The sequence below is a fragment of the Xyrauchen texanus genome, chromosome 42 (genome assembly GCF_025860055.1).
Source record: "Xyrauchen texanus isolate HMW12.3.18 chromosome 42, RBS_HiC_50CHRs, whole genome shotgun sequence".
Classification (NCBI taxonomy): Eukaryota; Metazoa; Chordata; class Actinopteri; order Cypriniformes; family Catostomidae; genus Xyrauchen; species Xyrauchen texanus.
This window is the reverse complement of record NC_068317.1, coordinates 32,954,763-32,970,578: the sequence shown is the minus strand read 5'-3', so window position 1 is coordinate 32,970,578 and position 15,816 is coordinate 32,954,763. Positions and strand designations below refer to the sequence as shown.

The 15,816-nt window shown below is 39.0% G+C and overlaps 1 protein-coding gene across 1 annotated transcript in view; it reads left to right on the top strand.

Annotated features, from left to right (window-relative positions):
• Positions 1-15,816, top strand: part of LOC127634928 (potassium voltage-gated channel subfamily H member 2-like) — a 184,868-nt gene that overhangs the window by 65,955 nt on the left and 103,097 nt on the right. The gene's annotated exons all lie outside the window — the stretch shown is intronic.

The window sequence follows — 15,816 nt, the reverse complement described above, 5'->3', positions numbered from 1 at the left end:
CCGTCTCAGGTGCATTTTCAAATTCAACCCTCTACTTTTAATGACATGCAGTCTGGAGGCTTTTTCAGGACAGTCTTGCTCTTCCTTTATCTCTCTTTATCCTCTCCGACTGGTGGTGATTAATGGATTTACATCAGTAGAGTTTCCGATGGTTTTCCTCAGGCCTTGGCCTCTGATTGTGCTCAAGGTTTATAAAAGTCTCCCAGATCTCTTTCTTCTAAATGTGTTCAGAAAATGTCATGAATCAGCCGCTGGTACTGCTGTAAATGGGTTTGGTTATTGATGTTGTCCACTGTGCTGTTTCATCTGATGTTAAATGCTTCTGGTTTGTTGAGGCCTTTGTCAGAGTAAATAAGATTTATTAAGATAAATCTCTGCGTAGTCCACTGTTTGTATTGACCAGTGAATGCTTTACTCGTCTGCCACAATAATAAAATATCTTTGAATTATCTGATATGATTATATTATAGGGCTGGGATGATGATTGAGGTTCACGATTCAATATTACATCACTTACAGTAAATGACAAAGTGTGACAATTTATTATTTTTTTGAGGAAAATGCACATTATAATTTCTCATCAAAATGAAATTCTTTTAATGCACAATATAAACTCTCAAAGTTTAAATATAAACGTCTATATAAGAAAAGATCAAAGAAATAATCCTTCAAATATTGTGGGATCCTTCAGGTTGATCGGGTGCAGAACTGAACAGATCCTGTCCTGAAAAAGTATGTGAAAAAGTATATTTTATTTTCTAATCATTTGTTTGTCATCATTAATATAATTACATTTTAACTTCTTACATATATATATATATATGATCGCATGGATAGAATACAATGTTAAACATTTCTAAATATACAATTGTGTCTCAATATAATTCGCGATTTTTTTCGTTTGCAAAATATCGAAATTCGATATATCGATCCATCCCTGTTATATTTGTATTTCTTAATATGATTGTATTTATAAAATATTTTATTTAGCATTATTTATATTATTATATATTGAATAATCTTTATTTGGGGCCTTTTTCAGCAAATATTGATATATGCAAATAATTGTAAATACATTTATTCACCTAATTAACAGCATATAATGTAATTAATTACGTTACAAATTTTAAGCAATTAACAGCCACATATCAACAGTGTATATACAGTATATATATATTTACATTTATTCATTTTGCAGACGCTTTTATCCAAACATAAGTGAAGCATCTTAAGTGCTGCATTACAAAGTTTCTCTAGCATCAGAATAGTAATATTCAAAACATCAAAATTTAAATGCAACAAGATTTATTTATTTTTGTTATTTTTTTTGTGACTGGATAAGTGCTCTTGGAAAAGATGTGTTTTTAGCTGTTTTTTAAAGACAGAGAGTGAGTCAGCTTCACGGATGGAGTTGGGACGGTCATTCCACCGCCGTGGTATGATGAAACTGAGAGTCCGGGAAAGTGTTTTGGTGCCTCTTTGTGTTGGTTCAACAAGGCGACGCTCCTTAGCCGACCGCAGGCTTCTGGTGGGAACGTAGCTCTGCATAAATGTTTTTAGGTATGCTGGAGCAGACCCAGTGACTGTTCTGTATGCCCGCATCAGGGCCATGAATTTAATACGTGCATCAACCGGCAGCCAGTGGAGAGAGACAAAAAGTGGTGTAACATGTGCTCTCTTAGGTTCATTAAAGACCAGACGTGCTGCTGCATTCTGGATCATTTGGAGAGGTCTAGTTGCACATGCAGGAGGCCTGCAATGAGAGCGTTACAGTAGTCCAGTCTAGTTATGACTGAACTAGCAGTTGTGTGGCATGTTCAGAGAGGAAAGGTCTTATCTTCCTGATATTGTAGAGCGTTGGTCTTTGAGATGTGGTCTCTGAAATTTAGCTTGTTATCGACGGTTACCCCTGTTTTCTAACTGCTTTGGAAGGCGTTACTGTAGTTGTACCCAGCTGCTCGGTGATGTTGTGTTCAACTGCAGGGTTGGCTGGAAAGACCAGGAGTTCGGTCTTGGCAGGGTTGAGTTGCAGGTGGTGTTCCTTCATCCAGGCCGAGATGTCTGCCAAACAGCCTGAGATTCGAGCAATATATATATTAATTATTTATGTCTTGTGTCTATACTTTTGAAACAGTATTTTAACATTTACAGATTGGCCCCATTGACTTCCATTGTAAGTGTCTCACTGGAACACAGATTGTTTTTAAGAAAAAGAAGGATGAGTCAAAATAAATGTTTTGTGGTAATCAATTTTATGCTACAAATGTATTGAACCCAGAACATTCCTTTAACGCTAATTGTTGTACGAAACAAGCCCAGATGGGACCTGTAACAGAAAGTATGTACTCTGCAGCCTCTGTAATGCACAATTACCACAGAAGCATGTCAAGTCTTGACTATCAACAAAACACAGAATGAGACGTTTTTGTCTGCAGTGCTTTTCATGTGGAGTTCAAAGCAGCGCTTGATGTAAATGCCCTGATGCTAATCATGTATTCACAACTGCTGTGGCAAATCGGATAGTACTGGTTAAAATTGTGGGGGATTAAAATTTAAGAGATTTAATGATCATTGTAATGAGTATACAAGCTATGGGGGAATAATTCTCTCAATTAGTCTAAACGATTAATGTTACTTGAATTGGTGCTGTTTTATCTTTATACTGTCAAAGGCTTTGTTTGGAAAATCCATATGAAGCATTAAAAGTATTATTGTTACATATTGTTTTTTTCTTTTCTTTTCTAAAAAGGAATGAAAGACATTTTGACTGGAAAATAAGTACAGATACAGTCAAATTTCAGCACTTTCAAAATCTGAGATTAATTGTTATTGACTATGAAAAATAATGCAATTAACCATAATTAAAAATTGTAATTGGCTGGCAGCGCTAATTTGTATGCAATAAATAGATGGATGGATGGATGGATGGATGGATGGATGGATGGATGGATGGATGGATGCATGTATGGATGGCGGATGGATGGATGGACAGAAGGATGTATGGATTGATGGATGGATGGACGAATGGATGGATGCATGTATGGATGGCGGATGGATGGATGGACAGACGGACGAATGGATGTATGGACGGATGTATGTATGGATGGATGGATGGATGGATGGATAGATGGATGGATGGATGGATGGATGGATGGACATATGGATGGATGGATGGATGGATTGATGGATGGATGGATGGATAGATGGATGGATGGACGGACAGATGGACAGACGGATGCATGTATGGATGGATGCATGTATGGATGCATGTATGGATGGGCGGATGGACGGATGGATGGATGGATGGATGGATGGATGGATGGATGGACGGACGGATGTATGGATGTATGGATGAATGGATGGACATATGGATGGATGGATTGATAGATGGATGGATGGATGCATGTATGGATGCATGTATGGATGGATGCATGTATGGTTGCATGTATGGATGGATGCATGTATGGATGCATGTATGTATGGTTGCATGTATGGATGGGCAGATAGATGGATGGACGGACGGACGGATGGATGTATGGATGGATGGATGGACGGACAGACAGACGGATGTATGGATGGATGGACGGACGGATGGATGTATGGATGTATGGATGGACAGACGGATGCATGTATGGATGGATGGATGCATGGATGGATGCGTGTATGGATGGACGGACGGATGGATGTATGGACGGATGTATGGATGTATGGATGAATGGATGGACATATGGATGGATGGATTGATGGATGGATGGATGGACATATTGATGGATGGATTGATGGATGGATGGATGGATGCATGTATGGATGGATGCATGTATGGTTGCATGTATGGATGGATGCATGTATGGATGCATGTATGTATGGATGCATGTATGGATGGATGCATGTATGGTTGCATGTATGGATGGGCAGATAGATGGATGGACGGACGGACGGATGGATGTATGGATGGATGGATGGATGGACGGACAGACAGACGGATGTATGGATGGATGGATTTTTTTGCACGTTTAAAGCTTGTTTATTCTGTCCTATCATATTTACACTTTATCTCCAACTACTCTGTTTAAAAAATCAGTTTGTTCAAAAGTGCCACTTAAAAGAACTTTTAATTCAGGAAATCACCCATTCGTATATATTTTACTTTCTGCTCAATTGACTCTCCCCCACTATCTCTCTCTCTCTCTGCTGTGCAGTAGATTTCCATTACCACATTAAGGCTGGTTAGCTGGACGATAACTTGTTTTCTTTCCATGGAGGTAGCGTGTTGTTGACTTTGAAGTATAAACACACACACAACTGGACTCCGCTGCTGGCCTTCTGTGTGGTCTCTTCTGTTGACATGTTCCTCAAACAAAGTGAAATCATTATTGCAGAGTGCTGACCACATTTGTTATGGGCTGTTATAGACAGAAGCCATTAAAGCAAATACCTGCAAAGCTTAAAAGATGAGATACTAGAATCCCCCTTTAAGCATGATTGTATACTTTACATTCAATTACCTATATACAGACAATTGCATTAGCCTACTTCTTTTCCAAATAGGGTCAAAATGGATATATTTGAAGTGGAATACCAGCATACGGCTTACTGCACAGTGTGTACTGTATGCTACCTACTAGATAAAACAGTACATTAGTTGTTGCAGAATGATGCAGAACGATGAACATTTCAAATCATTGTATGTTAGAAAAACAGTGCATGTTTAATTCAGCGGGAAGTGCCCAGTTTTCATTTGAATGTGTGTGTGTGTGTGTGTGTGTGTGTGTGTGTGTGTGTGTGTGTGTGTGTGTGTGTGTGTGTGTGTGTGTGTGTTAAAATTATTGAAATAACTTGATTCTAATAATAAGTAAAATTGGATATAAATTCACAATTCTACTTGCAGCTCATGTTCACTGCTCTACCGATCACATGACCAGCTGTGGTGCCCCATCACTGGTGCCAGTGGTGGAAAGGCGAGAGGAAGTGCATAAGCTCTTTCCTCCAGTGGCCTCGCGGGCAGCTTTATCATCTCCTCCAGGGACTCACATCCATTCAGGAAGGGTCGCTGTGATTTAATTGAGCTTTCTGGATGGCTGAATCTCACCTTCACAAGGCCTCACGAGCTCAGCACATCCACGAAAACAGCACTGAAAGAGACATAAAGCCCGAGAAATATTGACTTTAAAAATAAAACTCTATGTACACTTGTTAAAAACATCATTGGAAATGTAAGGGTTTCGGAAAACTATTGGGCTTCCTCCAGCGGCTAATTGTCCTGTTACTTAGTGATGCACTTCTGTGGCTGGCACGTGCACTGTGCATTATGATCTGTGCTGTGTTTAATGCACATGTGTGAAAACAGGGCTGAGAAACATTTAAGGTGGTTTTTTAATTCATGAGTTGGAGTTCATGAGTCCCTAACAGGATGTTGAATTGGAAAAACAGGAGGAGGAATTTACTGAATCGCACTCAACAGTCACACACTAGTTTTGAATTATTATGCCCATTTATTCCCTTATAATCTAGATTAGATATAGTTCTCTAAACTGAGTTCAATACTGTGTGAACTTGTACTCCAAAAACCCAGAAGACATTTTCGAGCCACAGGTTCCCTTAGGAATGTTTCTATGGCTTTTTATAATGACAGTTTTAGTTGTATGAGTAAAATAAGCCCTGTGGTTAAAATTACTTGGAGACTTTCACATTTTGTTCTAGGGCATAAATACCTCAAATGTTACTTTTGAAGCTACTGTGTTTTAAACATGCTTGTTGCCTTCAATGCTAATTTAGGACTGCATGTGAACTACACGCTCTATGAAATGGATGAATGTTGTAGTCCTTATTAAGCAATGGTTTAGCAGCATGCATTTTTAAAAGACACAATGGCTTCAAAATCCACAGTCGAGGTGGGACTGTGTGTAATTTGTGTTCTAGAACAAAACATGTAATTTTCACCACAGATCTTCTTTTACTCGTAATTCAAAATACCAATGGCGAATTAGCTGTCCGGGTTTGCCAACAAATTGACGTCACCAGGGCTGGACTGGGATGAGAAATTGGCCTGGGATTTTACATAGCAACTGCCCAATAGTTGTTGAGCAGGGGGTGGGGGGTGTTCGCTGTCCCTTTCTGCATATCGCGGCACCGTTTTGTGGTCCATTTTGCATAACGCGATGGCTCATTTTAGCTTATCACAGCCTGCTCGTTCTCCCAATGGCCAGTCCACCCCTGATCGCCCCAAAGTGCGTCGGCCCTCTGGGAGAATGCCCGGTATGCCAGAATACCAGTCCAGCCCTTGACGTCATGGCTGAACAGCTCTATTTGTATTACATTAGCACATTTTTGGAAATATGTATTCTTCCTTCATGGTTAATAAAATAAAAGTTTATATATTTTTTATTATTCATATTATAGTATTATAATATATTTTAAAATATCTTTATTAAATATAATACTGATTAAATACACATTTCTGGTGGTGTCATATTGCATGAATAAGGTGGCAATCAATTACTAATATAATTTAATGTTCCTGTGAATATTAACTTTATGGGTAGTTGTCACGAACGCCGGTGAAGATCCCTCGATCGGCCACCGGAGGTCGCCTTCACCCAAGTATTGACTTCCCACCTGGAACTCCATTTCCCATAACCCCCAGTACTGACTCTCATTACCTGTTCACCTGTTTCCAATCGTCTCACACTCACTCTCCATTATTGCGAAGTTTTGTTTGCCCCGGCTACTTTTCTAAGCGTTTACCTTTACTAATCACCATGATTCTGCCCTGCCTTTGATATTATTGTCTGCCTGGATTATTCGACCCTTGCCTGTCTGTACTTTGAGCTTGTTGTATTTAATAAACCGCACATGGATCCCACTCAACCTGAGTCCTTGTTACAGAAGTACATACTGAAAAATTAAATGTGTTATTAAAAACAACACTTGCAACAGTTATTTGAATTTCATTCCATTTTAGTTCCAAAAATAAATAACAACTCCGAATTGAAATTGGATTTTAAATGCATTCTCTTTTTAAATCTGAATGGGCGAACACACTCTCATGGCAAAATCGTCAGGATTCATATGACTTTTCTAAATTTGGCTAATTCATCTGATATCGTGCGACTGCACTCGTTTGAATTCCTACGACTTTCACTACAGCTAATAACGCGCGGGACATCGTTTCCATCTAACACGACAACCACTTGCTTCTGTCCCACACAACAGCTTCCTATCATGTCCACTGATCGGTTACGTTTAGATAAGGGGTTTGGGTAAAGGCATAATATTAATACGTATGTCCTTAAACTGGTGCTTACATCCGCATTAGACATCCAGGTGATGCAGTCGTACGAGTTTATGTGAGCAACATCGTGTGAGACCATACGAACTAGCCAACTTGTAAGTTATGTACAAATGTTCATAAGATCGGGTTGGAATGCAGTAGCGGTTCTTGCTTGTTTGGCGCCATTGGCGAAACTCGCTTTAACACGCCCCCAAAGTAGCTGACGGGGGGAGGGTGCAAGATGCCGCCCTGGGTGACTGTTGGAATGGGCACAGTCCTGAGTGAAAACGGGTATTGTTGCATTTCAAATGAAATTACAGGAGCACAGACAAACTCCTTGTTAGAAAGTGGCACAAACAGCAGAGTGTTCAATTGTTCTCACTTCAGAGGAACAGTCCGTCTCCTTCAGTGGATCTGACTAGAGACGATACAATGTGTCTTCAGCTGAACTGCACTGGTGTCAGGTGCATTCAGACATTCAAAGACACAAACTGACTCATGCAGAAAACATCAAAATATAGAAGTAAATAAATAAAATGAGTAAACAGTACAATCACAGTGGACCATGTAAAGAGAAAAATAGAGAGAAAAATCTCTCTCAATGCTTTTGAACAATACCGATCACATGGATGCCAGCGATCAGTGTTTTTAATCAATCAATGCACGTTATTGAGTCTTAATAAATTTCATAACTTGCTCCGACTCTTAAACGACTAACCTTTTTGGATGGCACCAAGCACTCCCCAACAACCTGGTTCAGTTCATCATCCAATAAATGCTTAATGAACCAAAATAAGTTCCATCCCTTCATTTTCCCAATGAATATCCTGTTTCAGTAGGAATACGTCACATTACAGAATTCAAATGGGTTGTGAACGGGGCTTCCTGATGATTTTAAACGTAACTAGACTTGCCTGCACAATCCTACTTTATCATTATCAAGCTGATTAATTTATTTCTTCCTGAATGCATCTTATAGAAATTGCAGATATATTAAGGCTCCATTGGCTGCACCGTGACTACCGAGATATTTGACAGTAACACCGTTAGACAAGCGGTTGTGAATAGTGTGTTATTTCAAGAAATGTATCTCTTCTGCCAAGCACAAATACATCAAAGTTTAATGTTTTGGCATTGTACATTCTGAGTTACGCAAATATCTTAATTTTGGAGAAACACTCAATCTCTGGTCATTATCAGAGCAGTGGAACTCGAGCGGCTGGTTGACTGTCTTTATCAAGCTCATTTTAATCTAATAGAATAAATTGAACAGAAGCCAGTCGGCATGGCGAAAGTGTAATTTGTAATTGAACAATTGGTCAATTGGCCATTTTAAAGTAGTCGTTGTTTATGGGCAATGACGTCTTTCTGCATCTTAATGTGAGGATTTTTCTTCAACTCCGGGCACTTTTATGTACCAGGCATCGCGTGTTATTAAAATGAACAGAGCTTTTTCTGGTTGTCTTGGAAACTTTTTAACATGCCTTCATTATTTATTGTTGATTATTTACTAATGATTTTTGTGTATGGATTTGATTGTTTTACCCTTGTCCAAGACCCAGACATTAATATCTAAAATAAAACCATACAATATTAATTATTACCTTTTTAAAACAATGACATTACACACATTTAGCGTGTCTCTTAGTTGTGGCAACAGGTTTGCTCCTAATTAAGTTTAAGACTCCATTTACACCTGGTGTAATGATGCATCTCGGGTGATCCGATCATATGTGGTCAGGAGTCAAACCTCTGACCCCCAGCGGACAGAACGCCCCTCCGCTATTCTGGCGGCAAGTGGGGACACTCCTCCACCCCTGGCAATCGACTCCATCATTCCAGGCGGTCGGGCAGTCCTGTCCCTTCTCACCTCGCGGACGGCAGCCGTTCCCCGCTTCCGGGCGGTCGGGCTTCTCCGTCCCCCGCTGGATGTCAGCGGTGCTCCCCTGGGTGGACGGCAGTGTCGAGGACTGTACGACGGGCATCCCTCCTCCCTCCCGGGTTTTGGCACCAGTGTAAGGGGGTTAAAGGGATATATTATATATAATATTTAATTAAAAACACAAACACATACAGGGCAGCTGCCCGTAATTCTCTCTCTCTTGAACTGTCGTCACTGGCCACCTTTATCCCATACTCCAGCCCGGCCCCGCCCTTCTCCGCTACACAGATGGTTATTGCCTTTTAAAGCCGCTTGTAACCGTTAAAGTTAAAACTCTTGTTTTAGTGCAAAAATTATTCTTATTATTATCTTATTTATTTATTTATTTATTTTTACCTGTGAAATATATTCAAATTAGCAAATAAATATGATAATTTCAGGATTGATGCATTGTAAAGATAACAAACAATCCTAAATAATATTACTTATAAGCTAGCGCATTTTTACGTTTGAACGAGGACAAATGCTTTAACCACGATTTTATTCAAAAATTTTAACACCATTTTTTTCAGTGTGGGAGTTTTATTTGTATAGAGTAAAAAGTGATGATAGATGACCTAAAAAAGTAATGATGTCTTGCACCAGCCTTGGTTGTAAAATTCTGCATTGTGAAGCATTATGGGATCACTGATCTAATATTTAATCATGAGAAGAAATGCACATCACGGTAATGCCCTACTGTGGAATCGATTGCGAGGTGTTTAACATTCTAATCACTCTTGAGGGGTGTACAACATGTTTTGGATGCACTGTAATAGCAACAGACAGGTGGTTAGCATGTTGGCCTGCGTTTCCAACCAACCATGGAGCAAACAGTCATTAACGTGTTTTGATTGATCAGCAAGAGCTCAACTGAAACACCAATGTGTAAGCCGTGTCGCTCCAGCAGACGAGAACGCCAATAACAAGGTCGCCGCACAAGTCGGCAAAACACAGCGCAATGGTCATGAAAGATGCTGGTTGCTAGGTGGTTGCTATGATATTGCTAGGGGTCTTTGGTTACTTGTTTACTACCCCAAGACAAAAGAGTCCGCCCTCAAGTCTCTTTGATATTCTGGTCTCTAGTTATAGCTTGAGTCCCTCATTCAGGGCAAGACTATGGGAGTTTTGTCACCAGTTTTATCGTCCCCCAGGTGAAAATGATAAGTGTGATCTCTTAAAAAAGTAACAGCACACTTCTCCTCAACAAGACACATGATTTGAGGTATCATTCATGTCTGTAGCACAAACGCTGCTGGACAAGTTATTTGCCAAAATGCAATACTTAGGATTAGAGGTTTAAAAACAGAACTAGGAGACATTTTTAAGTATTATTGAAAAACATTTTTTTGGGTGATTTTCTCCCCAATTTGGAATTCCCAATTCTCAATGCGCTCTAAGTCCTCATGGTGGCGTAGTGACTCTCAGTTGCCTCCGTGTCTGAGACCGTCAATCCGGGCATCTTCTCACGTGACTTGTTGAGTGCGTTACCGCAGAGACGTAGCACGTGTGGAGGCTTCACGCTATTCTCCGCGGCATCCATGCACAACTCACCACACGCCCCACCTAGAGCGAGAGTGAGAGCGAGAACCACATCATAATGACCATGAGGAGGTTACCCCATGTGACTCGACCCTCCCTAGCGACCAGGCCAATTTGGTTGGTTAGGAGACCTAGCTGGAGTCACTATAAGTTGTAACATTAAAAAACAAGCTGTTTGTGCACTTAAGTGAAAATGCTGATAAAGGCAAAAAGCAGAATTTACACCCATACAGGAAATAAGTGAATCATTACCGCATTAACCTTCACGCAACACGGGACACATGAAAACGATGGATTGTCAACTTACCGTGGCCAAAACAGGGTCAGTTTACCCAAGCAGAAGCTTTGCCAGATTCAGTCTTTGTGTGTAGATGCACTGCTAGTCATGCGCTAAATGGACACTGATGATTTAACCGGCTCTAGAAAGCTCTAGTTTCCACATGCTGAAGGTGACCCTGTTCATTTAAGTAGGATGGGTGAACAGGTGAAAGGGTAAGTGTGATGGAATGATTGACACCCCATGATGCCTGTCAGCTCAGATAATCAAGGCCACCACACTTGGCTGCCCACTGACTGGCATGTGCCAAGGATCATGTCTACGAAACACAAGCATATGGGCAGTTCTGAGGGCCAGAAGTGCATTTGAACTGCATTAGTATGCAATAGATACAGCTAACATTCAATTTCAAACCATTATACATGCCTCATATCAAGTAGATTTAGCTGTTAGCTGCTCTAATCTAAAGGATAGTTCAATCAAATCTGAAAATGATGTCATCAATTACTCACCGTCATGTCATTCAAAACTCGTATTACATTCTGTCTTCTGTGGAACACGAAAAGAGACGTAAGGCAGAATGATAGCCTCAGTCACCATTCACTTCCACAGTATTGGGGGAGTCCAGAGTTCCTTCATGAGCTCGCATTGGTTTTAATCAAGTTTGGATTATTGGTTTTGATAGGGTGTATGAGGTCACGACTGTGACTGGGAAGCTACAGTAATGGGACACTGGGTCAAGACTCAGATGTGGTTGTCAGGCTCTGAAGAAGCGTGTAACACTAGTAATCGAAAGGAAATAAGAAACAGACTGCTATCAGGTCTAAATCTCACCTCTGAGAGAATACTTAAATATCCCTTACAGACACTTAAGAATATTTTATGTTATCTGTACTTAGGAAGAAAGCAGTAAGCAAGTTTACGTTTGTTTTATTTTACATTCTCACTGCTGTTTGACTGACCATATTTTGCAAAAAAAACTGAAACTGACTTGAGACTGGATTTAGACTCTTACTAAATTAACTTGATATTGGCCTAAAACATGATTTAAACTTGTTCAAAACTGACTTGAGACTCGATTCAGACTCTTAAGAAATTTGACTAGAGACTCGATTTAGACTTGTTCGAAATTGACTTGAGACTTGCTTTAGACTTGTTCGAAATTGACTAGAGACTCACTTTAGACTTGTTCGAAATTGACTAGAGACTCAATTTAGACTCTTAAGAAATTGACTAGAGACTCGCTTTAGACTTGTTCGAAACTGACTTGAGACTCGATTTAGACTTGTTCGAAATTGACTAGAGACTCAATTTAGACTCTTAAGAAATTGACTAGAGACTCAATTTAGACTCTTAAGAAATTGACTAGAGACTCGCTTTAGACTTGTTCGAAATTGACTTGAGACTCGATTTAGACTTGTTCGAAATTGACTTGAGACTCGATTTAGACTTGTACGAAATTGACTTGAGACTCGATTTAGACTTGTTCAAAATTGACTAGAGACTCAATTTAGACTTGTTCGAAATTGACTAGAGACTCAATTTAGACTTAAGAATTTGACTAGAGACTCAATTTAGACTCTTAAGAAATTGACTAGAGACTCGCTTTAGACTTGTTCGAAACTGACTTGAGACTCGATTTAGACTTGTTCGAAATTGACTTGAGACTCGATTTAGACTTGTTCGAAATTGACTTGAGACTCGCTTTAGACTTGTTCGAAACTGACTTGAGACTCGATTTAGACTTGTTCGAAATTGACTTGAGACTCGATTTAGACTTGTTCGAAATTGACTTGAGACTCGATTTAGACTTGTTCGAAATTGACTAGAGACTCAATTTAGACTCTTAAGAAATTGACTAGAGACTCGCTTTAGACTTGTTCGAAATTGACTTGAGACTCAATTTAGACTTGTTCGAAATTGACTTGAGACTCAATTTAGACTTGTTCGAAATTGACTTGAGACTCAATTTAGACTTGTTCGAAATTGACTTGAGACTCAATTTAGACTTGTTCGAAATTGACTTGAGACTCAATTTAGACTTGTTCGAAATTGACTTGAGACTCGATTTAGACTTGTTCGAAATTGACTTGAGACTCGATTTAGACTTGTTCGAAATTGACTAGAGACTCAATTTAGACTCTTAAGAAATTGACTAGAGACTCGCTTTAGACTTGTTCGAAATTGACTTGAGACTCGATTTAGACTTGTTCGAAATTGACTAGAGACTCAATTTAGACTCTTAAGAAATTGACTAGAGACTCGCTTTAGACTTGTTCGAAATTGACTTGAGACTCGATTTAGGCTTGTTCGAAATTGACTAGAGACTCAATTTAGACTCTTAAGAAATTGACTAGAGACTCGCTTTAGACTTGTTCGAAATTGACTTGAGACTCAATTTAGACTTGTTCGAAATTGACTTGAGACTCAATTTAGACTTGTTCGAAATTGACTTGAGACTCAATTTAGACTTGTTCGAAATTGACTTGAGACTCAATTTAGACTTGTTCGAAATTGACTTGAGACTCGATTTAGACTTGTTCGAAATTAACTTGAGACTCGATTTAGACTTGTTCGAAATTGACTTGAGACTCGATTTAGACTTGTTCGAAATTGACTTGAGACTCGCTTTAGACTTGTTCGAAATTGACTAGAGACTCGATTTAGACTTGTTCGAAATTGACTAGAGACTCAATTTAGACTCTTAAGAAATTGACTAGAGACTCGCTTTAGACTTGTTCGAAATTGACTTGAGACTCGATTTAGACTTGTTCGAAATTGACTTGAGACTCGCTTTAGGCTTGTTCGAAATTGACTAGAGACTCAATTTAGACTCTTAAGAAATTGACTAGAGACTCGCTTTAGACTTGTTCGAAAGTGACTTGAGACTCGATTTAGACTTGTTCGAAATTGACTAGAGACTCAATTTAGACTCTTAAGAAATTGACTAGAGACTCGCTTTAGACTTGTTCAAAATTGACTTGAGACTCGATTTAGACTTGTTCGAAATTGACTAGAGACTCGCTTTAGGCTTGTTCGAAATTGACTAGAGACTCAATTTAGACTCTTAAGAAATTGACTAGAGACTCGCTTTAGACTTGTTCGAAATTGACTTGAGACTCGATTTAGACTTGTTCGAAATTGACTAGAGACTTAATTTAGACTTGTTCGAAATTGACTAGAGACTCGATTTAGACTTGTTCGAAATTGACTAGAGACTCAATTTAGACTTGTTCGAAATTGACTAGAGACTTAATTTAGACTCTTAAGAAATTGACTAGAGACTCAATTTAGACTTAAGAAATTGACTAGAGACTCGCTTTAGACTTGTTCGAAATTGACTTGAGACTCGATTTAGACTTGTTCGAAATTGACTTGAGACTCGATTTAGACTTGTTCGAAATTGACTTGAGACTCGATTTAGATTTGTTCGAAATTGACTTGAGACTCGATTTAGACTTGTTCGAAATTGACTAGAGACTCAATTTAGACTCTTAAGAAATTGACTAGAGACTCGCTTTAGACTTGTTCGAAATTGACTTGAGACTCAATTTAGACTTGTTCGAAATTGACTTGAGACTTGATTTAGACTTGTTCGAAATTGACTTGAGACTCGATTTAGACTTGTTCGAAATTGACTTGAGACTCGATTTAGACTTGTTCGAAATTGACTAGAGACTCAATTTAGACTCTTAAGAAATTGACTAGAGACTCGCTTTAGACTTGTTCGAAATTGACTTGAGACTCGATTTAGACTTGTTCGAAATTGACTTGAGACTCGATTTAGACTTGTTCGAAATTGACTTGAGACTCGATTTAGACTTGTACGAAATTAACTTGAGACTCGATTTAGACTTGTTCGAAATTGACTTGAGACTCGATTTAGACTTGTTCGAAATTGCCTAGAGACTCGATTTAGACTTGTTCGAAATTGACTTGAGACTTGATTTAGACTTGTACGAAATTAACTTGAGACTCGATTTAGACTTGTTCAAAATTGACTTGAGACTTGATTTAGACGTGTACCAAATTGACTTGAGACTCGATTTAGACTTGTTCAAAATTGACTTGAGACTTGATTTAGACTTGTACCAAATTGACTAAAATTCGCTTTAGACTCATTCAACATTGATTTGAGACTCGATTTAGACTCGTATGAAATTGACTTCAGACTTGAAACAAAGACTTGTATGAAATTGTCGGATGAGTCTCAAGCAAATCTTAGTCATTGACTTGAGACTCGATTTAGACTCAAGAAATTGACTTAAGACTTGACTTAAGCCAGGTACACACTGTGTGAGTTTGTGGACACTTAAAGTTACCTTCTTGCCTTTTTAATGAAGTTCAAACTTTGTTAGAAAATTGAGTTTCCCTTCACAATATGATCATACTATCAAACTATCTTCAGTTCACTCTGAAGTGTGAGCAGTCTCAAAAACTCCTTTCGTCCAGCCACTCGAATTTAATTTTATTTTCTCCAGGCAATACATAGTGAACATTAGAAAAACAGTCTTGACCGGATTGTCCTTTTGCATAACAGAGTCATTTAACTTGTCACTTTAATTGCTCTTTCTTTGGACAGTCATTTGTGTACATTTCTGTTAGAAGCATCAAATAGCAGTCTTGAAATATGATTATTATTCAGTGAAGAAAATGTCCCCACTCTGGCTAGATAATCATAATGATGCAGCTCTGTGTCTGCTTGCCACAGCAGCGTCTTGTGTCCTGAGGGTTTCTCGCTACCCGTTAACAAGCACCCTGTGTTTTATAGCTTCACATGTAGATTCCCAGCACTTGTGGTCAAGC